Genomic DNA, 24408 nt, shown 5'->3' with positions numbered 1-24408 from the left:
CATTGTTGCTTTCTGTGTCACTGTTTTATCTGTGTTTTACTGTACAAGCTGTGCTGAAACAACTGCTGTTGAATTGAATTGAATTGAATTGAATTGGAGGCCTACCATAAACGATAGTTTATCTGAATAATTCTCAAGTGTCAAAAATATTATTTCACTACCCCAAATAGGGTCAAAGCCTTCCAGAGCTAGAATTGCATCAACCACATTTGATATTTATGATTGTAGGTCGTAATGTATGGAGCTATTATTGTTGAAAAACGATTGCAAATGCAAACAAGGATTTGTACACAAATGTACAAATGTGAGATAGATTTGCAAATGCATGTACAGATCTGCAAATGTGTGCAAATATTTGCAAATATATTAAAAGATTTAATTAGGGCTTAACTGCTGTCTGGCTCAGCATTTAATACTGGTCCATGTTATATGAGACAGGCAGCTTTGCCGGTGAGTCCTCATTGAGGGCAGCAAAACCCTGCTTTTAAGTATTTGCACATTGTACACAGTAGAAGTGTTTCAAAACTCACATGTATATGTCAGCTAGTAGAGAGGCAAATTTAGTTTTATTTTGACAGTATGAATCAAAAAGAGTTAGTTTCCTCAACGAAAATAAAATAAACAATTAAGAAACTGGTCTACACATTTGCAGATTTGTGCACTCATTTTTGGATCATTGTACATATTTGCAAATCTTTGTGCACATTTGCAGAGCTGTACATGAAATTGCAGATTTGTGTACAGATCTTTGTATGCATTTGCAAATAGTTTTGCAGCAAAAATAGCTCCATAGTAATGCCTCAGATGGAATACCTACAATAACCAGTGAGAGTGAGCAGACTGGGTGTCACCAGCCTAGATACAACTTCAACCTCAGTATGTGAGACCTGTCCAGAAGAAAACACTGATTTTTGTCACAGTCTATCCCAACGTTGCATGTACAGTGTGAGGTCATGCACAACCATCAGACTGTAAAGTGAGAGCAATAAATTGTGCACTGTAAGTAATTCACATCCTATTCCTCCATGACTGTCATAGAGACAGCTTGATATCATACAGTGTATGCCTGGCGTAACGCTGTGCTCTGAATGGAGATTCACCTCTTGATGACACAGTTTTTCTGATATTACTCATATTTTACACACTTGATACTTTGAAAATCTTTGACCCTGACGTGATTTGAACACGCAACCTTCTGATCTGGAGTCAGACGCGCTACCGTTGCGCCACAAGGCCTGATTTGCTGTTGAAATATCAACTGTATATGGCATTCATTTTTCGCTCTATGACTTTACCCATTGATTTATGGACTGAAGCTTGGAACTTGTCATCTATGATGGCTTCATGTTGGTTTGTTGAAGCCAAATGTCATATTTCATATATGGAATAAGAAGTAGGTATTGCTACATCAGCCCCATGTATGATGAGAGTTTGTAAGTTAATAGCTTTCAACTGCTTTATTCATCACTTTTGAGCCTGCAAAGAAATGAAGTTGTCTTGCTGTTTTCAAACTTATTTTCAGATCAACTAAAAGCACATAAGAAGCACTCTCTGCATTTCCACTCTTAAGCAACTTCATCACGTCCGCCTCTCCTCCCTCCTCCTCTCTACTTACAGCTGATCTCGCCTCTGCCTGCTCTGTCTGACTCACTTTTGATCCTCCTCTTAATTATACATGAACCATCTTGGGTTGCAAGAATTTGTAACAAATTAATTGCCTTGACAATTCTGTGATGTGTTTTGCTTTTGCAGCCTTTTCCTCTTCTATCTATGATCTATTAAATCAGACCTTTTCTCCTCTCTGAATCAGCTGAGCCCCGTCACACACTGTTACAGGCTGTGCTGGGTCTACCTGATCTCCTCTGGGGACTCTTGAGTATTTGTTACAGTCTCTTTGGGACCTGGAGGGGCACATCAATCTCCCCCTCAAGCACCATTAACTCCAGAGTCAATCTGCTCCACAGTATGCACAGTCATGAAGGATTAACTTCACATCCTGACTTCCTGTAGCCAAGCCTGTTGTCTTTAGCACTTGGCCGGTCAAGTAGTAACTGGCTGTTCACCACACTTTAGTCATGAAGAGTTTATTTTGAGCTCCTCTGTCAGCATACCAAACACCACACAGATGTGACTGGGAAGTTTACTCCTCTGACAATCTAGTTTTTACCATCAAAGACATAAAAGTATTTAAAAATACATAATTTCTCTCTAACTCCTTGAAAAGCCGCATCTCTAGATTCTCCCGTCTCCTGCTTTCCCACAGTTTGCCTAGATAAATGCAGGCTGGAGACTTAAGCCCATAATTACCTTTTTTGCCTTCTAAAATTCCAGAAATTCAGCCTTGCAAATATTTCACTGTAAAGTGAGGCTGTTGACACACATGCAGATATCTGAAGGCAATAACATTGTCAAGCAAAACAAAGCACCACATTTCTGCACATGTGATGAGCAGCTGTGACCAGCGGCTCCTGGTTACAGGATGTGTGAAGGAAAGTCCATGATGTGAGGATTTATCTGTCAGTTTATAGCAGCTACAGATGGATGACACTTCAGTCACCCAAAAAGAGGAGCTGATTAAGTGTGTTTGTGACTTGGGAGATATTCTTACTACTGTAACACTTGAAGCCATTTTAGTTAATAAAATATGAGGTTTCACTCCAAATGTAGAGATTTGATTTCAAGCCGTGGACTATTCTGTCTTGATTATACTAAAAAAGCAATCCCGGATCAGGAGAAAAATTTACATTCCCTGAATACCCCATGTATTAATTATTTCTGATTCTGGTATATCTGCCTTTTCTTCTGCACATGTCTAAAGAAAGTTTTCAAAAGATGACAGAAAATGCATTTAGATTTAGGACTGAGAATTTATCCTCAAAACAAGTGGATGCTTGAATTTGCTTGAACCTAAAATTAATATTGAAGTCTAATTAACATATTCTTGTAAAAATATTATTTCTTTTAAAAATGAATGGAAGTTTCAGCTTTTAACAGTGAGGCAATAACACCTCTTATATACTTATCACCTATACCAAAGCCAGCCACAAGGGGGCGATTGAGCATTTTAGCTACATGTTTCTGGAGCCTTCTTGATGTCTGTTGCTGAGTTTGATGCTGATAAGCTGTGTTGTGATTGGTCAAATACAAATGCAGGAAATAGATCTTTTTTGTAGATTCTCAGAGATAATAGCATGCCACATTTTTTCCTTCTCAAATTTTCTGAATTTAATTGTCCTCCAGGGTCTGCATGATAAGCTACGGGGGGCCTGATGTGGCCACCCATAGCTCCAGCTGACGATCACTGATATACAGTATGGGGTACAACCTAACCACCATCAGTGCCCCATTTCTTGTTTTAAAAATATATTTCAAGGATTGAAGTCTTTTTCCTTAAACTATAAAAGTTGAGGTCTGAACTGAGTTTTGTATTTACATAGGTCTGGGCTGAATCTGATCAGCATATTGGATGTTGGCAAAAATCTGTCATTTTGCATTCCTGGATTCCACAACATAAATCAATAAATGGAGCCAGGCTAGCAGTTTTTCCTCAGTATGAAAGGCTACATGCATCTGAAGTTTGGTGGTGATACAGTCGAGCAGTATCCTGCTGCTCAGTATCCCTTTAATTACTGTCATAAAAACATTTACTATATCATTTGAGATTTTTTTTATATAATAAATGGCTTAAAAATGTTTCCATTTCAAGCAGCAGCATCACTGCCTGTGTTTGAAAAAGCTGTAAAAGTGATGAAAACTGTTAATAAAGGAGGCCTAGATGCACTCATTCCATCGTCATTTGATGGTGTCACAAATCATAATAGATGTATAGTTTGAAAGCCTTTTATTCCTCTACTCTAGAGGTGAATAAGTGATAAAGAATGAATGAAATGCTTTAAATCTCAACTCACAGTTTTCCATTTTTGTGCACCCAAAATACCTTTGAGCTCTTTTATAGGTCTTGATCAAAATAACCAAAGATGTCTGATCATCCTTTCAGACAGAGCTGCATAATAAGTTCCTGGCCACCCAGTATGCTGTGAGCCGTATCAGGCCCTGGAAAGCACACCAGGTAAAGTGCAGCTAAAAGTGCAGCTAGACACACAGTCTTGCCAAACATACCCAAAGATGTGCTGAAGAGAAGCTTGCACAAAGGAGTCCACCGGTCAACGCCCAGGCCTCACTAGAATAGAGTAAGATTCGAAGGACCAAGGAGCAAAAGACTTCAACCCTCGTCTGAACGCCCAGACAAAGAAGGTTTACGAGAATTAAAAACTAGATGTCACCTTATCCTACCTAATCAACTGGCCATTGCTACAGACAGAACACTGGTCCCGGTTGTTTTGTCTAACTCTCAGGAGTTACTCTCAAACTAAGAATGCAGTCTCTTAAAATTTTAAAGTCTGTCTAGTTCTGTCTATATTTTATATAGTTTTAACTTAGTTGGATGTCTTGCATTTACTCCCTCTTTGGAGTGGATTTGCTTTCATTTTGAGATTTCTTGTGTCTTACTGCTCATCATAGCCATAAAAGCGCAATAACATCATCTGTGCAAAACGATAAAATACTAAAACAGGGCATTAAATGGAGAAACATGTTTATTGCACTTACAATTGCATTGCAGCATAATAGAGGGGAATTGACAACCTGGAGCTTTGCAGTAGATTTGCTTTAAAGATCTTCAGATCATAACATGAAATGACTGACTTTAAATCTAATATGCCTCCATGGCTGAACCTCATAAGACTCTTAGCCTCTTAATTTGCCAATTTGACTGTTGAGTAACTTCAATCTGATGAGAAACAAATAGACTGTGGGAAAGCTGTTTCCTTCAGCTATGTGAGTCTCATGGTAGACACTTTAATGCTGCAGGGCAAAGTTAGACAAGTTAGCAGCTGTTTGACAGTCTGAAGCACCAGATTGATGTTTTTATTAGTAAAGTGAAAAAAGACCCCTTTAACAAACACATGAGCGGTATTTCTTCAATGTCTCTGAAAAGCAGAACCTGGAAATATTCAGTAAGTTTAACTGCAGAAAGAAAAAAAATGATTTATTATGTTAGTTTGATGGCAACAAGAATTTTGAAATGTGTGTTAACATGTCATTTAGACTAAAATTAGACTGACTGACATTCCTAGATATTGTGGTTGATGTGCATGTATATACACATATATATGTATATACACATCTGTGCATAGATCTTGTACCAGGCTTTGACTCAGAAGCCAAAAAGCATGAAGAAGAAAGCCCGGTAAAAATCAAGACAAAGGTATCAACTTGACTAGTGGTAGAGCAAGAACTGTGCACATGTTGGACCAACAAGGACTAAAGGTTGTTTCAGCCAAACATACAGGGCTTTACCATTACACAGTACTGTGAAGAAGATTTTGTATGTTTAGGCCAAAAATTGAGGCTGAATTAAGGCATAGGTGTGGCAAGTAAGCTGCCCAAGGGCATCTTCAGAAGGGAGGAACGATTGACACAATCCAGGCCATGCTCATATTACCAGAGGCATGAAAAAAATAATCAGTTGAAGAACATGTGGTGTATGCTGTTTGCTATGGTGTTAAAGAAGCATCAGATTTTGCTGTGAAATCCATAAAAAGCTCTATAGCTTCTGCAGCATGAACACACTCCTGTAATCCACCATTGTTGTTTTGGTTTGACATGTGCATGCGCCGTAAGTGGGCTACGCTATGTGTGACGTAATTGTTTCAAGAAAGATGCGGTTGGCTGTCCACAGGGAGATTAAACTGTAAGCATTTACAGATTTGTTCACTCTGGGACCAGGTTTCCAGAAAGTAGTGTTTACGGCCTCCCAAAACACTGTTTCCGTGTGGATGAAACGCCAATACGGCAAAAAAACATTTTGCGTACACTGTTGATTCGTCTCTGTGTGGATGGGTTGATAGTCTAGAGCAGTGGATCCCAAACTGGGGGGGTGGGGCTAAAGTTTTCAGGGGGTCCTTAGGAATCAAGATTGGGAACCACTGGCCTAATGTATTGTTGGTTGGCAGGTAGTAGGGTTGCCATGTGCCCCTGGTTGTGTTGTGGATGTCCCAATGTTCCAAAATCTGCAGGCAGTCTCTGGGCGTATTACCAGGGGTGAAAAGGCCTGTACAAACGAGATGCTGTCAAGCTTGACCTTAGCTGTTGAGCAACACACACATATGTCAAGCTTGACTCGCCATACCCAACCTGGTTTGTGAGACATCAGGCCTCCTGATGAGTCTTTGCGTCGTGCATGCTTAAAATGTATGCACATGACTGTACATCAATTTGATGCTTGCGAACTTGTTTTCAAATTGTTTAGTATTTGACATAATAGGTCAACCAGAAGAGCTAGCTGAAACAGGGCATACACCTACCATACAGACTTCCATTAAAATCAATTCTCCCTGATGCTTGCATACTGCGACAAGAATAGTAGTCCAATTAAATGGTCTGTTCAAAGGGTGCTGATAGTCTAGTGTTCAGAGGCCGTTGTCCTTAAAGGAAGCTGCTTGGTTTCCAATCCAGCCTGGGGCCCAGTTTCCACATTCTCCCATCTCATTCTTTCCAGCTTTTGACACTATCTGCTGTCTTATCTTCTAAATACAAGTATAAAAAAGCACTCAAAAAGTAACTTAAAAATTGCCAAATCAAGCTATAACAATTGCTAGATCCAAATGTGAATAAAAGCCTGCAGTCTGTGGGAAAGCTGTTTCCTTTATCTCGGTCTTTCTCATGGTAGACACTTTTCTGCTGTAGGACAAAGTCAGACAAGTGAGCGTCTGTTTGTGACACAGTCTGAAGCACCAAATTGATGTTTTTGTCAGAAAATTGAAAGAAAGTAACATTTCCAAACACATGAGTGGTATTTGTTTGACGTCCTCAAAGACAGAACAAGAAACGCTGTTATTAAGAAAGGTTTAGGTGCTTATTTTGCAGGTGAACTATTGTCAACACTTTAACCTCAAACACCCCGTGTCTGCTCTGAGAACCATCAGCCTTAACTAAAAGTACAACTTATTCCCAGGTAAGGACCAAACAAGCAGAGCATGCAAACAGAAAAACACAAAGAGAGAGTGTGGGAAGTGGAAATGTTGTCAGTGCTCATTAGCTCGATACACTCAGCGTCTCTCTGCTTATGTAACAGAGAGGAGCTGCTGGATGTGAGTATATAACTGTAGTGGAAGATAATTGGGGGATTATTATGTGAGGGGATGGTACTGGGCTGAGCTGTGTAGGCCTGGTAGGATGATGGGATGTGATGTGATTGATGTTAAGAGTAGATCCAGGGGTCATCTGTGGTCAAGCAGCAGTGATGATTTTATTTCATCTCAACCATGAGGAGAAACTCAATAACCTCTCCCTCTCTTGTTCTCGCATTGCTTTTTAAGCTTCCCGTCTTTTGTCTTTCCTCCTTTCTTGCACCTTGATCTTTATTTTCTTTCTTCTTTCCTTCCCGGCTGGTCAACGCAGTGTCGTCTTCCAGCCGACTGAGCAGCTCCCTCACTTTCGTGCTAACTCCTTCCAGGGGATTTGTTGCCTGCAAGTCTTTGAGTAAAACACCACACACCCGCTGCTCCACAGTCACGAGTTGAAGTTTGCCCAAGCATCCAGAAAAGATGTTCAGTACCCCCAGCCTGCACCACACTACATCACTGTCTTCCTGCTAAAATCTAAGACTGTGATTTACTCAATTATATTGTTGTGCTTTTTGAATTTGGGAAGCTCTGCAGGTGTGTCATGCTATGTAAAAAAATATATAAGAAATAATAGAACAGGGAGATTGTAGGGCCAAAAAGCCTGTAATTTCATATAGCCGTGACAGTAACGGGAAAAGCAGACTAGTAGTTAAATACCAGTGTTCAGAGCTACGTCAGTGTAAGTATAGTTCAGCCTGTGTAGAAAAATATACAGCACAGTCTCCAGTAGCTGCATGATGACACAATGTTTGTTACTGGCTCTTAACTCATGCACACATGACTCTGGAAATAAAAAGTAACTATAAAGTCCAAATGATGACAAAGTTTTATGGTGTTTGACAGACTTTCCAGTCATACTGGATGATCTTTGCAGAACTATTGGATAGTGAGCCGCAATCATGCTTATCCTGTAACTTAGTGTCTCATTGTGACTTATCTTGCAGAAGCAAAAGCCAATGCTTTGGAGACAATTCCAAAATCTGAAAAAGACATTCATACTAGCATTTGGCCCCATCATAGAAGAAATTTAAGAAAGAAGTTTAAAGGTACAGTGCGTAATTTTCAGCCTGTTAGCATTCAGCAGAACAAACTTGATAAAAATTAAACATTATATTTGTAAATAGGCCTATCTAAATTGGTGTTAAATCACCTGGATATATATATATATATATATATATATATATAAAATTTAAACTTAGAACTAGCCTTTTATTCATACATAGTAAGGGTTCCCTCCATTGAGTCTGCTGCCTTGGATTTTTGTATCTTGCATTATTCTACAGCACTAAAAGGGACCACATAACTGAAAGCCATTTCTCTATTCTATTGGTTCCCATTGTAATCACCAAAAGTGAGCATAGCAACCTACAATCTGACTGGTAGATGTTGCGAATATAGAGCTCAACAGTACCTGCCCACTGTTTTGGGGACAGTGGTTCCAGAAGCAAAATCTGCCAGTCAGATCCCCCAAAGACATTTTGTAAAATCCTTATTATATTGCGTTTAATTGCATGAACCAAGCTAACCTGCTACTTGAGTACTTGTGACTAAAAAAAAACATTTTATTTGGTGCAATGGCCAAAGTACAAGACTGTCAACATTTCTTTACAAGAAGGAAGGAACTACGTATCCATTGTGATTCCTTTTATTTGTTTTCAATGATAGCTTCTAAAGATTTCAAACAATATGATTATTTTCTTTTTTTTTTTTTACACTGTTACACTGTATTGTGGGGATAGTTTCTGAAATATAATGTAATATGTTGTCGTCTGAGTTGCCTTTGTTTGCAGACTCGTTAGACCTTTCCGTGGTAACCGGAGATCCCACCAATCAGAGACATTGCTATGACACTCAAGGATTGTGGGTATTGTTGTATTTTTTGCTTAGATGCAAATAAACAATGTTTTCTTAAAAACAAGGTTGATATCTTGGAAACGTATGTCTTCTCCTGGAGCGTATAGCTTTGTTTCACAATCAGGTGGCTCGTTGTAAGTCTTGGACACTTCTGATAACAGGGCTACTAATCAAATCCGCTATGGATAAAATGGATGGGATTTTGGCTTCTGGAACCACACTGCTGGGCTCTGTTCCCCTAATTTTACACACTGCACCTTTCATTTGATTGGCAAAGGTATTGGACTACAAATGGACTACTAACAAAAGAGAATGACCCCCACCAACATTAACTGCATTTATGTACAGTTAATTGTTTAAAATAAAAGATCACGATGAATATAAATTAAAAAAAAAAAAAACTGTCAACATATTTTTTTTGTACAGGGAACATTGGGGATGTTCCTGACAGTCGAAAACTGACAGTTTCACCGTCCCCAAAGACAAATATGAAGAAAGTGGCGACCTCCAGTGTTGAATGAGAAATGAAGTCAATGTGGAAATGCAAAAATCTGCAGTTCCTCAAGTATCCACTAGAGGCTGATTCTAAAAGCCAAGGAATCCCCATTAGGTCCCATTTTAAAATCTCAGTTTTTACTGCAGAAATAAACATGTTTACAGTTTGGCTCAAAGATGGTTTTGGCCTCTATAGATTATTTGGTTGTGGGTTACAACTGGTTTTGGGGGTTGAGGCAGTGATTTTTTCTCTAGATTGCTTCTTATTCATCCATTTGACAATAGGCTAAAAGTTTAGTGTTGTAGAACCTAATATATGTCATAGTTATTTTAAGAAATGTGTGTTTCATTAATATGGTGGCCACCATAGCTCTGTTTTCTATCACCTCAGAAACCAATGTGTTATGTCACTGACTGCTCATTACCTCCGCCAAGGAGGTTATGTGATCGGCAGGGTTTGTTAGTTAGTTTGTTAGTTAGTAAGTTTGTTAGCAACATAACTCAAAAAGTTATGGATGGATTTTGATGAAATTGTCAGAAAATGTCAGAAATGGCATAAGGAAGAACTGATTAATTTTGTGAGTGATCCGGATCACTGTCTGGATCCAGGAATTTTTCAAAGGATTCTGTACTATTGGGAGATAGGGCTAATGGCGGACGTCAGCGCTCTCCGTTTTATTACATAGTTTGATAGCTTGTGGTTTGAGGCAACACTGACTGCAGGGAGGGATGTACAGCATTACATCATTGAACGTTTCAAGGCCACAATCCATACATCCCTTGACCCTACCGCATCGCCCTACTCCCATGTTTTGCACATTCACGTCTTGGGGTAGGATTTCCGGATTCCTGTTGGATTGAAGGGTAGGGTGAGGTGCCAGGGCTACATGGACTTCTAAAATAGGATTTCTAGATGCACAAAAGTGTTTTGAGACACCTTGTGAATCACTGGAAAGATCTGACAAGTATGATATCAGTCTAACATTATAATTTAATGCTGTTTCAATGCATAATGATCCTTTTGATTTTAAAGTAGAAGTAAAGTCTGGCATTGTTTCCTGGCTTGCTCACGTAAAAGCTGTTGATGACTACTGATGATGTACCAAGAACTTGAAGACTCATCCCATGTCATAGTGAAAGATTTTACTACTACCCCACATCAGTCTGTGTCACGGGACACTTTAAATAGGAGTAGGGGTAAAACTGAGAAATCGGACTGAGTCCATGTCCACGTCCACTATGTATATCTTGTATATATCCATTCAAAGCGAGACCTTAAGTGGGACACCGGGTTAGGCTGAGCCCCATGGCAGAGCCTTCTAAGTTGGCATCCAGGGTTTATGTCTGACCTGTGGCTTCTTTCCCTACTCTCTCATCTTGATTTCCTTCTGGTCCTTCTTCAGGCATAAAAGCCCTTTCAAAATTTTGAAATTTGACCTCTTTTTTTAAACAGTTCACTGTCAAAACAACAAGGCATTGAATATCACAAGACTACTACAGGTTTTGGTCTAGATTTGAGTGCTTAGTGTTTGCACATCAGCAAGTATAATGTAGAGTATGACAGCACTTTTGGCTAACCTACTGACCAACTACACAGTTGTCTGGCGAACTCCCCTATTCACATGGACAGCACAGAGGACAATGGCACTGAGTCCCTTATCTTTCCCAAACAGAAACTCACTTCAGGGTCAAACAAGATGACTTTAGGGCCAGCATGCATTTCACGTGTACACACACACAGATATGGTATGCACATGATAGGGAGTGTGCACATGCATGCATGCAAAGACTTGTGACTGCAGCTACTCTGGATTCTGTACTGGAAACACTGATTTTGAGTGTTTTAAGCAAAACTGGGTGCATTTCTGGCACTTGCAGCTAGACACAAAAATGCAAGCATGCCCATTACCACAGTGGTATCAGTGCGGTGCCAGAGTCTGTGTATGCCATCGACATGCCAAGCCTTTGCTTGACTGGTTTTCTGGATTTGTATATTTAGTGTTTGGTCACTCAGCGTGATGGTCAGCTTTTATGGTCAGTACTGATGAGTTTGTTTACATGTTATCCTGATTTTTTTGGTTTTGCTATATTTATCCTCTGTCCTTGGGGCTAAATAACAGAAATTCTTTTGGTTTTAAAATCATTCAAAGTTTTGGTAGGACTTGTGGAATATGTGGGTGTGTACAGTTACATGCAAGGACTAGCATTTATGAAGGCACATGCGTTTCTCCCTTCAGACATAGCACAGTTTGACCCTTCTAATAAATTTCAAACGTGAGCTTTTGGCTGGAAAGCTTAAGTTTCTCTATCCAAGCCAAAGCCATGTGGTGCCGCTGATTGTGTTATGTTATCTTAGCCCAGTGACTCACACAATCCAGCTAATCATTAGCCTGGACTGTTAGAAGCAGGACAGTAGAGTTGATGCAGTGCACTTGATGTCTCATAACTTTGACATGCTTTGGTGCTACAAGGCTTCTCTGCAGGAATGTTTCACCATAGAGATAGCAGTGAGACACTGACTTCACTGTTAAACACAGACAGAGAAGTCTTAATGTAGTAATAATAAAATATGGCACGAGACATCACCAAGTAATGTTTGTATATCTGTGATGATTTAGTTTGGTTTACTTTTAAACATTTTTGTCATCACTTGATAGAATTACACCAGATTTGATATGTTTCATGTGTTTCTTTTTAGTTCACATTGGAAAAACTCCTGACCTGTTGCACCACAAGGTCAGAGGCCACCCAATAATGTTGGAAAACTCCAAGACAATAGTCCTGAAAACTTACTTTGTCATGAATATTGGACATAACTTTTTTTCCAGAGATTGGACTTAAGACAAGATTTATTTGCTCTCAAGGTTTCATGTTTAAATGTATAGACACTTAGCTTTCAGAAACCCCTGACCTTGACGTGATTTGAACACGCAACCTTCTGATCTGGAGTCAGACGCGCTACCGTTGCGCCACAAGGTCTGTGAAAAAACTAATAGTTGGGTCACATCCTCAATCCATACTCATGACAATGGGAACATTTTGAGAGTACAGTGAAGAAAATGGACTTTCTCCATAGTTTTGGACTTTTAGTCCATCAACTATGGACAAAGATAATTATCATTTCCAGTCTTCCTATTCTTCTTGCAGCACCGGCATTTGTACACTTTGGCTACAACTGAATTGCCCCCTAGCTTGATTTGAAGAAGTAGCTTTCTGATTTGAGGTCAAGCTCACTATGATTGCATCACCAGGTCTAAGGTCGAACTGCCTTACATCATTCACTCAAGTCACTCTGATAACACTGGAGACTACTACCATGATAACATACTTAATCATACCAGACATAACTTCTTTTCCAGAGCGGGAGCCATAAGACCAGCTTTTTCAGCTTAATGCACAGTTTGACTTCAGAAAACCTTTGACCTTGACGTGATTTGAACACGCAACCTTCTGATCTGGAGTCAGACGCGCTACCGTTGCGCCACAAAGTCTTTGAAAGTCAACAGTTGGCTCAAATACTCAATCAGCACTCATGACAATGGGAAAACTGAGACCATAGTCATGAAAATGAGCCCTGTCCTAACTGAAGGTCAAAACCAGCTTTGATTTGCCCCAATGTTTATTTTCTGTCTTGGGTAAAGCAGTTGTTTTTTGTACACTTTTTGCAAGAACTGCATTGACCCTGACATGATTTAAACACACAGCTTCTTATCTGACCTTTACACCACAACATCCGAGGCCACATGCCTCACAACTTGTAGGTCCTCTCAAGCCACCCCAATAACATTGGGAAACTCTGAGACAATAATCATAATGACATGCTTTATCATGAATCTTGTATGGATTTTTTTTTTCCAGGAAAATCTAGCATTCCTTGTTATCAAGGTCTTGCATTTGGCTTCATAGACAGGTGGTCCTCAGAATACAACTGACCCTGGTGTGGTTTGAGACAATAATCGTAATGACATGTTTTGTCAAGCAGGAGCTCAAGAGTAGTTTTTCTTTGTTTTCAAGGTCTCATGTTCAGCTTTATACAGAGGTGGTCCTCAGAAGACAACTGACCTTGGCGTGATTTGAACGGACAACCCTCTGGTCTGGAGTCAGATGCGCTACCATTGCGCCACAAGGTCTGTGAAAAAACTAATAGTTGGGTCACATGCTCAATCCATACTCATTACAATGGGAGCATTTTGAGAGTACAGTGATGAAAATGGACTTTCTCCATAGTTTTGGACTTCAGATAGTCCATCAACTATGGACAAAGATAATTGCCATTTCCAGTCTTCCTATTCTTCTTGCTGCACAACCGGCATTTGTACACTTTGGCTACAACTGAATTGCCCCTAGCTTGATTTGAAGAAGTAGCTTTCTGATTTGAGGTCAAACTCACTATGATTGCACCACCAGGTCCCAAGGCCCAACTGCCTTACAACTTGTAGGTCCAACATGCACCCAGGGCACGCCGATACCACTGGGGACTGTTACCATGATAACATACTATAACATATTTGACATCACTTCTTCTCCAGAGCAGGAGCCATAAGACCAGTTTTCTTTGTTTAAAGAGTTTGTATTTAGCTTTATACAAAGTTAGTCTCCAGAAAATCAATGACCCTGACGTGATTTGAACACGCAACCTTCTGATCTGGAGTCAGACGCGCTACCGTTGCGCCACAAGGTCTCTATAGCCCAATTAGATCAACAAAATATGTGGAGCCGTAAGACCAGTTTTCTTTGTTTTAAGAGTTTGTATTTAGCATTATACAAAGTTGGTCTCCAAAACAGTTGCCCTGTTTTGTCATTAACACCACAGATTTTTGAGATAACTTTTGGAGATAGCTTTGCCATCAAACATCCACTGGAGCAATGGTTTCCTTATTTTCCATAACTACCGGAGCAGGTAGATGCTGTAGTCCGTGGTATCCTGCTTCAGTCTTGCCACATTTTGTCTAAGTAGGACAATAAGGCATGCAGTTCATGCAATTTTTTAGTATTTTATTTTTCACATTTTTCACCCTGGCAGCATTGTGTTTAACATGCTAATCCTGACAGCATTAGTAGAAACACTTTACCGTTGAGCAGTAGACAAACAGTAGTGTATATATGTAAAGCAGTTAGTTTCACCATTGGAAGTTTTTTTCTTTCAACCTTAAGCACAAGAGCAGTTGTCCTGACTTAGCCACACACAAGTTCAGACTTATTGGTAGAGATATCAATTTTAATACAACAATTTTTTTCCTGAATTCTAATAAAATGGAACAGATGTATTTTGAACATGCAGCTTTCTCATCTGAAGTCAGGCATACCTTTAACCACACAGTCACATTCCCTACAGGTCTAATGCATGTTATTAATTTGACCCTGACATGATTTGAAAATGCAATGTTCTGACCTTGAGTCAAACAGCTCTGATATGCTTCAACATCTTGACTCATATAGTGCACAAATTTGTGGCATTAAAGAGAAATTAAGGAGGCATCTCATTATCCTTCCCCGATAGGGAAGATACTTACAATATGTAAGGTTTCTTTGGTAAAATACAGCGCTTTTATGAATGATCGTGTGTATTTTACACCCAAACTTCTGATCAGGAATCAGGTTGTTACATCCATGTGGGTCTTACTACTCTTGCTTACCCCTCTCTTGACATTTCTTCTGTTTGTTATCACAGATTAGTCATGAGCAGATAATATGTTTGCTTTGGGGAAGGTTAGCATTAAGCTCCTTTCGTGTATTTCTGTTGACCTGACGTGGCAGCCAAGGGCCAAATTGGAAGTCAGATGGGAAATTATTTTTGTGATTCATGGCAAAATAAGATGTAACCGCTTGCTTTACAAAGCCTTTCTGCTGTTTATGGTTTTAAGCTGCAAAGCTGCTCATTAGAGGAGTTTTTATTAATTATGCTACCCTGTTTTAAATCATTTTCCTGTGGCTCCTTCTCTGCTGCATACATGAAGATTTTATCTATTCATTTTTAACAAGTTGCTGCAGGTTTGATGCCTGTTGGTGGAGAGTTGAGAAAATATAAATCAACATCGCCTTGTTCTGTCAAAACACCCTCTGCAAGATGTGCACATAATTTAACTGCTGTTCAATGAAATATGGATATACTGACCTTTGTTTGACTATGTAAAATGGAAAATTTAGCAAGGTGTCAGGCTGCTGAATTTGATGTATTTTAGGCAGGAAAGGCACATATTTTGATTGCTATTACTGCTAAGATGGAAAAGCAGTTTCAACGTTCCCAAAATGTTCTTACAGTAGAGGCTGTTTTGACAGCTTCCAGTGTCTACACTTCTTTAAAACATCTTGACCCCCTTTTGCTACTGTTAAAACACACAGTCACTATTTTTTTCCATTCTGTAATGGTAAAGGCTGCTGCAGCTCTTTTTGTGGAGCAGCTTTTTTTTGAGTTTTATAGATTTCAGTTATAGTTACACAATCATTTCTAAGAGGCAGAGCTGCTACAGAGGCAGAAATAATCAAATCAGTATATTTAGACTTCAATGGGTGCAGAAAAGGTAACATAGCATTGTTGACTGGTTTAATGATTATGAAACCTAATGAATTTATTAATAATTCTGGTATTTTAGTCACCAGATGGAGTGCCAGATCTTCTTTCTCTTGAGCTTGCAGTTTTCTGCAAAGCTAGAAGGAATGATGACCCTTTTGACTCCACATATCAACATCTAACTCCTACAGAGATCATTTCTGCCCTCTGAGCTGCTCGCCTGTTCTCAAAACCAAATCTACAATGTATGAGCTGTAGGACAATGGTTAATGGTTCATTTGACGTGCTAGAGTGGCTGGCCGTTTCACTGGTTGATGGAACAAACTGAAGTTAAAGCTGACCATGGGGTCAACCAAGTCAAGTGGTCTCCATTAGTAGCCCAGCAGCTAGGGTTTTTGCAGAGCTTTCTATTGCAGTGTTATTAGGTACCAAAATCAAATAATGTCACGTGTTGTTTTGAGTACAGTAGCTTTATGACATGCTTTGTGTTGTTTCCCTTGTTTTTTCTCTATTCATATCTTCGTGAGACAACTCTTGCCTCCAGCTGGATCTAACTGTGAGCAAGTTGTAGCAAAGGCCAACTATGTGGTTTGCGGTGTTTCGACATGCAGGCCACGCCAGGCTCTCTTGGGTGTGATCCACTGTTTTGTCAACAGCTTATTTCTGCGACCAGGATTGCAGTAACACAACAGACAGTTATTGGTGCACAAGCTTGGTTTGTTTGTCGAAGAATTAAGAACAAGACCCCTGAATTCATGTCTTTCAAAGTGAGCTTCTATGAGGTTATTTTCTCATCATCTATGGATGAGTGAAGGGACAGATTTCATTCAGAGATCCCTCCCTGCAGCATGGACACAGTAATGCTTTTGTTGCCACTAGTCCCTCAATTAATCCTGATGCAGGAGCTTTATATGTCCAAATAACTGTGACACCTTGAAAAGTAGTATGAAAAGCCAAACTGATGAAAACATTATATATGATGTGGAAGACAAAATTCAAAGAGATGAAAAATGAATGGAGGGTGTTTTTAGTATAAAAGCTACTGTCAGTAAAGCAGCAGTAGTCCTTTTAATGACAGACATCTAGGCTTTGCCTTTTAAGTAAAAAAAGGTGGAACTAATGACCTCTAATGATGAGCCTTTTCTTTTTGACTATATCATTAAATCATGACAGCAAGCCAGCAACAGGCTCGAAGAACCAGCCCACATTAAAAGATGCCAGCCCCTTCTATTTTTAAGGTACCCTGTGGAACATGCTATAAGGTGGTTTCACAGTGCATTTCCACAATGGAGCCATAATGAAGCTCTGCTGTTGTCACACCTTGAGACATTCATAATGATACAGATCACGGCTTTAAATTGCACTGTAAATTGGGTTATAGAGAGGGTTTGAAATTTGCTTGTCTTTATGGCTATGAGGGTATGCAGCTGCACAAGAAATTACAATTAAATCATAAAGGCAATATGAGCTTTCACAATAAAACACATCTCAACAGCCTGAATTTATGGCTATCAATAGAATAAAATCATTTCATGACAACAAGCAATAATTCACATAAACTAGCAATGCTCCCTCACACAGCATGTCTTCATATCGCCTGTTGAATGGAGGCCTAAGTATTACGACCCTGCTCTCATGCCTCTTTCATGCAGTGAGGGGAAACCAAGCCAGATATTGGCTACCCTCTGAGAATGTCATGCAAAATAAGTGTAAAAAAAGACATAGTTTATGTTGGATTCAAAAAATTAGCCTAGTTGCAAAACCTAAAAATAACAAAGCAAAGCACATAAATTGAGATATAAAGATACTGCAAGCAAAGATGAAATCTTGATAGTGATGTCAAGTATGCAGACCTACCTGCTTGTTTTTCAACATGTATTAAATAGTTTTGGATTATATTTTGATTACCAAAGTTGAGGACAAGTTCCCACTAAAAAAAAAAAAAAAAAAAAAAAAAAACGCAAACTGCCTGAAAGCTTTAATGAACAGCAGTTTGTCTTCATTTCCTTTCCCAATAACACCCAGCAGATGTTACAAAGTGAAAACAGAGGTTGGGCAACTACCCTCTGGCACAATGGCACCCTGCAGACACACAGTATGGGAAAGTGCAATCATAACACTAATTATTAATTGATTTATTTGGCATTTTATTATTTGTTTTGTACACATTATTTGCCTGAACAGTGTGAAAGTTGGAAAAGTTTCATACAGTACATTAAAGTGTCCCTGTGGCTTTGTCTGTCACTGGCTCCTGATCCCACTAACCCAGTCTGGGCCTTTCAACCCTCCAGCATCATGCACATGCAGAGTCTTTCTATTGCATGAATAGTGTAAATAAACACAGTTGTGTACAGTCACTCACAGATTTTATTGGAACTCTCATACCCCATGGATCTAGCAGATCAATGAAACTTAAGGATACACTAGAACAGCTTAGAAAAAGTAAAATACTACCATGGTTATTTGACTATAGAAATGACCTTAAACCTCTTTAATAAAGTCATCAGTGTGTTTCAGTAGTAAAGTGCTCCAGTTTTAAACTGCCTTTGCTTCAGGACTTTTTAATCATTCATAATTCAGAGTTCATTATCAGTGGAGCTTAATTTTTCATGCTGTTGATCCAGCCGTTCCCTGGATGCAGTTTAGGCTGATTAACTACGTGGGGTGCCATAAAAGGAGACTAGCATCTTTTTAATTCTCACATCTATTGATTAGTCTTGCGTGTTTTCACAAGCTGTTCCCTTATGGTCTGGAATCTATTATGTTGTAACATTAAATCATTGTTAGTCATTGTGCATGGACACTTTTTAATTTGCTTCCTGAAATCACTGAATAATATCCTCCCTGTGATTTATCATCGTCCTTAACTTTTCTGTCTGCTGTGTATAGGAAAATAGCAAATATTTGATACACTTTTTTCACTTTCTATTCTGTTGTATATTTTTGTTTCTTGATTGCAGCTAATAGTGCAGATTGGCATAATGTTGCACCTTTACTTTTTTTAATAAATTTTGTGCGTCTGGGATCTTTTTCCAAACATCTGCCCACCCAGATACCCTCAAACATCCAGACAGAGCTGTGAAATGGAAATGGCATGCTGAGGCCTAAAGGAGAATAATAAATCCTTGATGTTTGAAGGGCTTAGACGTTGGCTGGGCTGTGGGATATTGCAGTCATTTGGACAGATTTATTTTGAACCGAGCATTGCAGAATAAGCAGTGATAGGAAGAAAAAGTTAGCTAAAGTGGATTCTTCTCCTTGAGAAGTTAATGAACGGTAGAGAAAAAGGGGGTTTGGCAGGTTTTGTGCTCTGAAGCTTAAAGTATTTAAAATCAAAGTTAGGGCCTCCCTTGCTGGGAGTTCATCGTTGTCTGTTCTCAGGGCACGGACTCTGAAGTTTCTGTTGTGGAAATATTCTAAAGTTGTCTGAGTTCAGACAGAGAAGCTTAACTCTGAGGAATAATCTTTTAGATTGGTGTTATTATCACAAGAGTAAGGCCTAAAGCTTGCTGTTTTCTGGTAGGTACCTATTTAGCAAAGCTTCTAGTGAATAAGAATTAGGAAAGTTCTGATAAGTCCCCTAGTTGACTCATTTTTACAGTGAAATCTTGCTTTAGTCTTGTTGACTATATTACTGGACTTGCAAGTGCAACACCATTCGAGGCTATAAACTTTATAGAGGGTGTATCAAAATGACCCTTCAGTTTTTTTTTTTTTTTTTTTTTTGCCTTTATTCAGATAGGACAGCCAAAGACAGACAGGAAACATAAGGAGAGAGAGTGGAGGACATGCACCAAACATGTGCTGAGACTGGGGCTTTATCTTGCAACTAGTGCATTTAGGACTGCAGCTTCAGTATGATGGTGCCTGCTATACTAACTGAGCTAAACCAGCACATTATTTTTTTTCTTTGTTAGCACTCCCAGCCTGCAAGGGAAGCTGTTGCTAACTTGTTTAATGATATGTTTTAAAATGACATGAACATGACATAACATTAAGACAGTAATTGAGCAGAATAATTGAAGTGTATGACTGACAGTTCATGCATAAGTGACATCTTATAAAGATGGATCTTATACACGTGATGTGAAAACAATGCATGAACTGTGCTGTGCCCAAGCACACTTGACACTCAGAGTCTAGTTTGTTTGACCAGTGTGGGTGCTCCAAATCACTTCCTTGGCCCTGCCTCTTATGTAAGAGGAGGGCTTTGGCATAGTATGCCAAGCACAAGCACAGTTATGCAGTGTGGAAGTGATGTATAAGTGATACAGCAGATCTTTTCAGCGATCATTTAAAACAATGGCAGAGCGTTGTGGAGCCATATCTGACCAAAATGATTAAATAAGCAACAAGGTAACGCTTCTGGCGGTTGTCTGGGTAGCTCTCCAGTGTTGACTCTGTGAGATTGTGAGTCATACTACAATGTGATGACTTATCTGAGCTCAGGCCCATTTGAGCTTGGAGCGGAGAGGTGGGAAAAGCATGCTTCAGCCAAGTATGACTGCATTCCAAGGAGTTTTGAACGGAACATTCAAGTCCAATAGAATCCATCAAATTCCAGTCAAGGTCAGCCCTGGATCCTCTCATTTTACAAGTGTCCTGGGAGTTATTCTTTTCTGTGGCCATTCTTCTTATATTTGGTATTAGGTGCACCACAAAAATTTTGTGCATCCGAGACTGTCTTGTCCTATACCCCCTGAGACCTGAGCTTTTGTTTAGAAGGCATTTTTAGTTGATACCACTTTTTTTTAAATCATAGGACCCAGTAAATTAAAAAGCTCAGCCTTGTATTTGAACAATAATTAGTTTTAAACCCAAAATTCCATGTAAATTCTTGAAAATTCCAAGCAAATACCCCTAAAATTTCTAATCAGATTCTCCAAAATGTACCTATACCTCCCCCAAAATTCCCTGAAAAAGACAGAAAATTACCCAAAACATCCAATCAAATTCCCTGACATTTCCATGGAAATTCTTCAACTTGTCAAACAACATCCCCCACCCAAAAATTCCCAATTAGATTCCCAAAATATTACAAACACATTTCCGAAATTTCCATGAAAATGCCTAAAAAATCAAACAAATTCCTCCAAACATCAAATCAAATTCATCAAAATTTAAAAAATACACTTAAGATACAGTCCCCAAATTTCCATGATATTTCCATTAAAATTCTTGAAAATTTCAAAGGACATCTCACCCCACCTCAAAATTTCCAATCGAATCCCCAAGAAATTACAAATATATTTCTAATATTTCAATGAAAATGCCTAAAAATTCCAATAAATTCCTCCAAACATCCAACTGAATTCCCCAAAATGTACAAATGTGTTCCCCAAAATTCCATGATAATGACAGAAAATTCCCTTATCAAATCAAATTCCCTGAATTTTCCATGAAGATTCTAAGAAATTTCAACGGACATCCCCCACCCCAAAATTCCCAATGAAATTCCTAAGAAATTACAAAAACATTTGCTATATTTTTATGAAAATGCTTCAGTATGAAACTCCCAAAAACATCCAATCAAAAATTTCCACTAAAATGATAAACAAATCAAATTTCTCCTGAAAATTTGAACAAATCTTTCCAAAATATACAACCATATCGCCAAATTTCCATAAAAATCTTGAAAATTTCAAAGAAAATCCCCCCAAAATATCCAAACAAATTCCCTAAAATTTTCAAGACAATTTCATATCAATCAAGTCATCCCTATAGTTAAAGAAGATTACTTAAACTTCAATGGACATTCAAGAGAATCATCTCAAAAGTTCTAATAGCAATAATGATAAGGATAATGTAGGAAAGCAAAAACGTAATGTCCCCATATGTACATGCAGGATCTTAGCAGGATAACCTTGTGGGAAAATTTCCAGCAATGGGATCTATAAAGTCAGATGAGTCTAAATCCCCCCAGTCAGACCCCCCTGCTTCTTTTTACTGTACTGTAACACAGAGTATTGCTTCTTGACCTTGGCCTCTGCTTCACTGTGCATGGTCCTTACAGTGACTGAACTTGTTCTACATTGCTGTTCAACAAAGACAAATATGATTGCAGCCCAAGGCTACTAAGTTCTTTATGAGAAAATGCAATTCAAAGATGACTCAGTCTTTTTTCATGTCAGCTAAGATGCCTTTGATTTGAATGACATTCACAGAGGCAACAGCATAAAGAACAATGTGTTCTCCTGGACACCTTACAAGAAAAGCTGCAAGAGACAGTGCCATAACTGTCCAACACTGCTGTGGTGCAAGAGGGACTCCACTAGAAAGGGCAATATCTGACTTCTATCTGCTTTAGTGCTCTGACAGATCATATTTATGAGGATTTAATGTGTTTGATTAATGATGTGGTTTTATTCTCATCTTAATTTGAAACGAGCAAACAGCTAAAGAGCATGGGCAGGGCATCTGCTTCTGCTTTCCTCTGGCAAATTCTTTTAAACAATCCAGTTATATTAACTGAGTAAGCATAATATATTTATAAAGAATGCTGGCACACCCTTTCCGTGGTGGATTAAGTTTACACAGGCTGATAGAAACAAAAGTCCTCATGTTCAGTTCAAAACTCAAATCATCCAGTGCCACTAAGCTGTGAGCTCACTAGTGGACTGGATTACTCTACATGTTTTAATTTTCAGCTTTGTATGACGCTGATTTTCTGCAAACTAGATGTAAATTCAGCTCATCTGGTTTAGAGATTTTGCCTTGAGACTTTAGGCCAATGAATATGTAAAGTTCTTGATGTATCCTTGCAGAGTAATTTCCTGCCCAGACATTTTTTCTGGTCAAAGAACATGTTGTGGCATGATTAGTTGTTGCTTGGACCATGAAATTGGGTCATGCAGTGCAGACTAAGGAAGTGCGGCTAAGGGACACGGGAACTATTTGAATGTGAAATCAGGGTCTGTCACAGTTTGTTGATGGCCTTTTCCTTCAATCAAGATGCTTTTCAATTAAGCTTTGTGCCCAAACTTCACATGAGACTTCATGATTTCCATTACCCCTGGACCAAACTGAAATGCAAGACAAAAAGTCAAGTCCTGTGTCTTTTAATGTCAACTAAAAGACAATTCTCCTCCCAAAAGGCAGCTGAACGACACTCTAGTCTTACTAATGAGAAATCATGGGTTGGTTTTTCCTGTAGCTGCTGGGGTTAGAGTTCCCGTACATTGATAACAGATGGGTTTCTGTCAGTCTGCGGGGATGCTGAGTTGTCACTGACAGGCCAACCATCTCACACCCTATGATTAGGGATCAGCAACGCCTGGGAGCAGGAGACTGCCTGAATATAGCATCTGCTTCCTGCAAATAGATCTTAACATCTCCAACACGTGTGCCCAAAAGCTGCTGATTTAGCAGTCTTTGAGTGAAGGAATGTAAATGGAGCCACTGCATGTGATTATGTATTCTCTTTACACAGAGGGATATGTTTTGTGTTGGGAGGTTTGAAAGTGGCTGTTAATCAAGGCTGGTTGTAGCTATCAGGACAGTGTTTGTTTGTGAAGATAATAAAATGATGGAAAGCGATAAGGGAAAAAAAAAATCATATCACCACTGTTTTAATCTCAGTTTTGTCACATTTCTTTTTCATTTTGATTTTTAAGACAAATTCTAAGTTATTGGCCAGAGCAACCAATCCTATTGCCCCGTTTATTTTTTAAATGCAACTGCATGAATATTTAAACATTTGACATTTCAGATATCACAGTCAGGTAAGGGAGGTCTGTATTCCCCCTGAATATTTAAAACACCACACATTTAATTTCCTGTATTCTGATTTGTTTTATGAAACAAATTTGCACATTTTCCACACCACCTTTTTATTGTGATCTACCTTTTCTCTCTTTTGTGTTTTTTTTTAATTAGCTCACAAAGTGAGGAAATTTGTGCCTGGTAGATTATTTCTCTGTTGTAACAATGCTTCTTGGAAATAAATTATATACTGATGGAAAGTCTGTTTATTTCCTTTTTAAATGGTGCCACATTTGTAAGGAACATGCATTTGTGGGATGAGCAGCAGAGCTGAGTATGAATAATTTGCCAAATTTTCCCTGCCAATGCCAAACAGCTTATGTGTGAACTATGGGTGCTAAGAGAGAAAGGGGAGCTGCAGAGGAATTTTTGAAAAATCTAGATTTTAATTTTTAAAATAGTCCTAAACAAAAATAAATCGAATGAATCGATAAAACCAATGTATTGCACAAGCCTGCTAAGAAGCATTGTTACAGCAAAGAAACACTGTTACCTCTTGAATGTCATTGTGTCCCTCTGTGAAAAAAGGCTAGTTCTAGATAAAGTGCATCTAAAGAGGTGTGTGTGGGGGGTATTAATAATGGTAAAACAACGAATGCA

The 24408-nt window shown here is 38.9% G+C and overlaps 1 protein-coding gene and 4 non-coding genes across 5 annotated transcripts in view; 1 reads left to right on the top strand and 4 right to left on the bottom strand.

Annotated features, from left to right (window-relative positions):
* Positions 1-24408, top strand: part of LOC121527569 (partitioning defective 3 homolog) — a 604468-nt gene that overhangs the window by 5141 nt on the left and 574919 nt on the right. The gene's annotated exons all lie outside the window — the stretch shown is intronic.
* trnaw-cca lies at positions 1165-1236 on the bottom strand. Its single transcript has one exon. It is a non-coding gene; the product is annotated as a tRNA-Trp (tRNA).
* On the bottom strand, positions 12444-12515 carry trnaw-cca. The gene has a single exon. It is a non-coding gene; the product is annotated as a tRNA-Trp (tRNA).
* Positions 12956-13027, bottom strand: trnaw-cca. The gene has a single exon. It is a non-coding gene; the product is annotated as a tRNA-Trp (tRNA).
* On the bottom strand, positions 14146-14217 carry trnaw-cca. Its single transcript has one exon. It is a non-coding gene; the product is annotated as a tRNA-Trp (tRNA).

This window comes from Cheilinus undulatus, linkage group 19, assembly GCF_018320785.1.
Source record: "Cheilinus undulatus linkage group 19, ASM1832078v1, whole genome shotgun sequence".
Classification (NCBI taxonomy): domain Eukaryota; kingdom Metazoa; phylum Chordata; class Actinopteri; order Labriformes; family Labridae; genus Cheilinus; species Cheilinus undulatus.
This window is presented reverse-complemented; position numbering and strand designations above follow the sequence as displayed.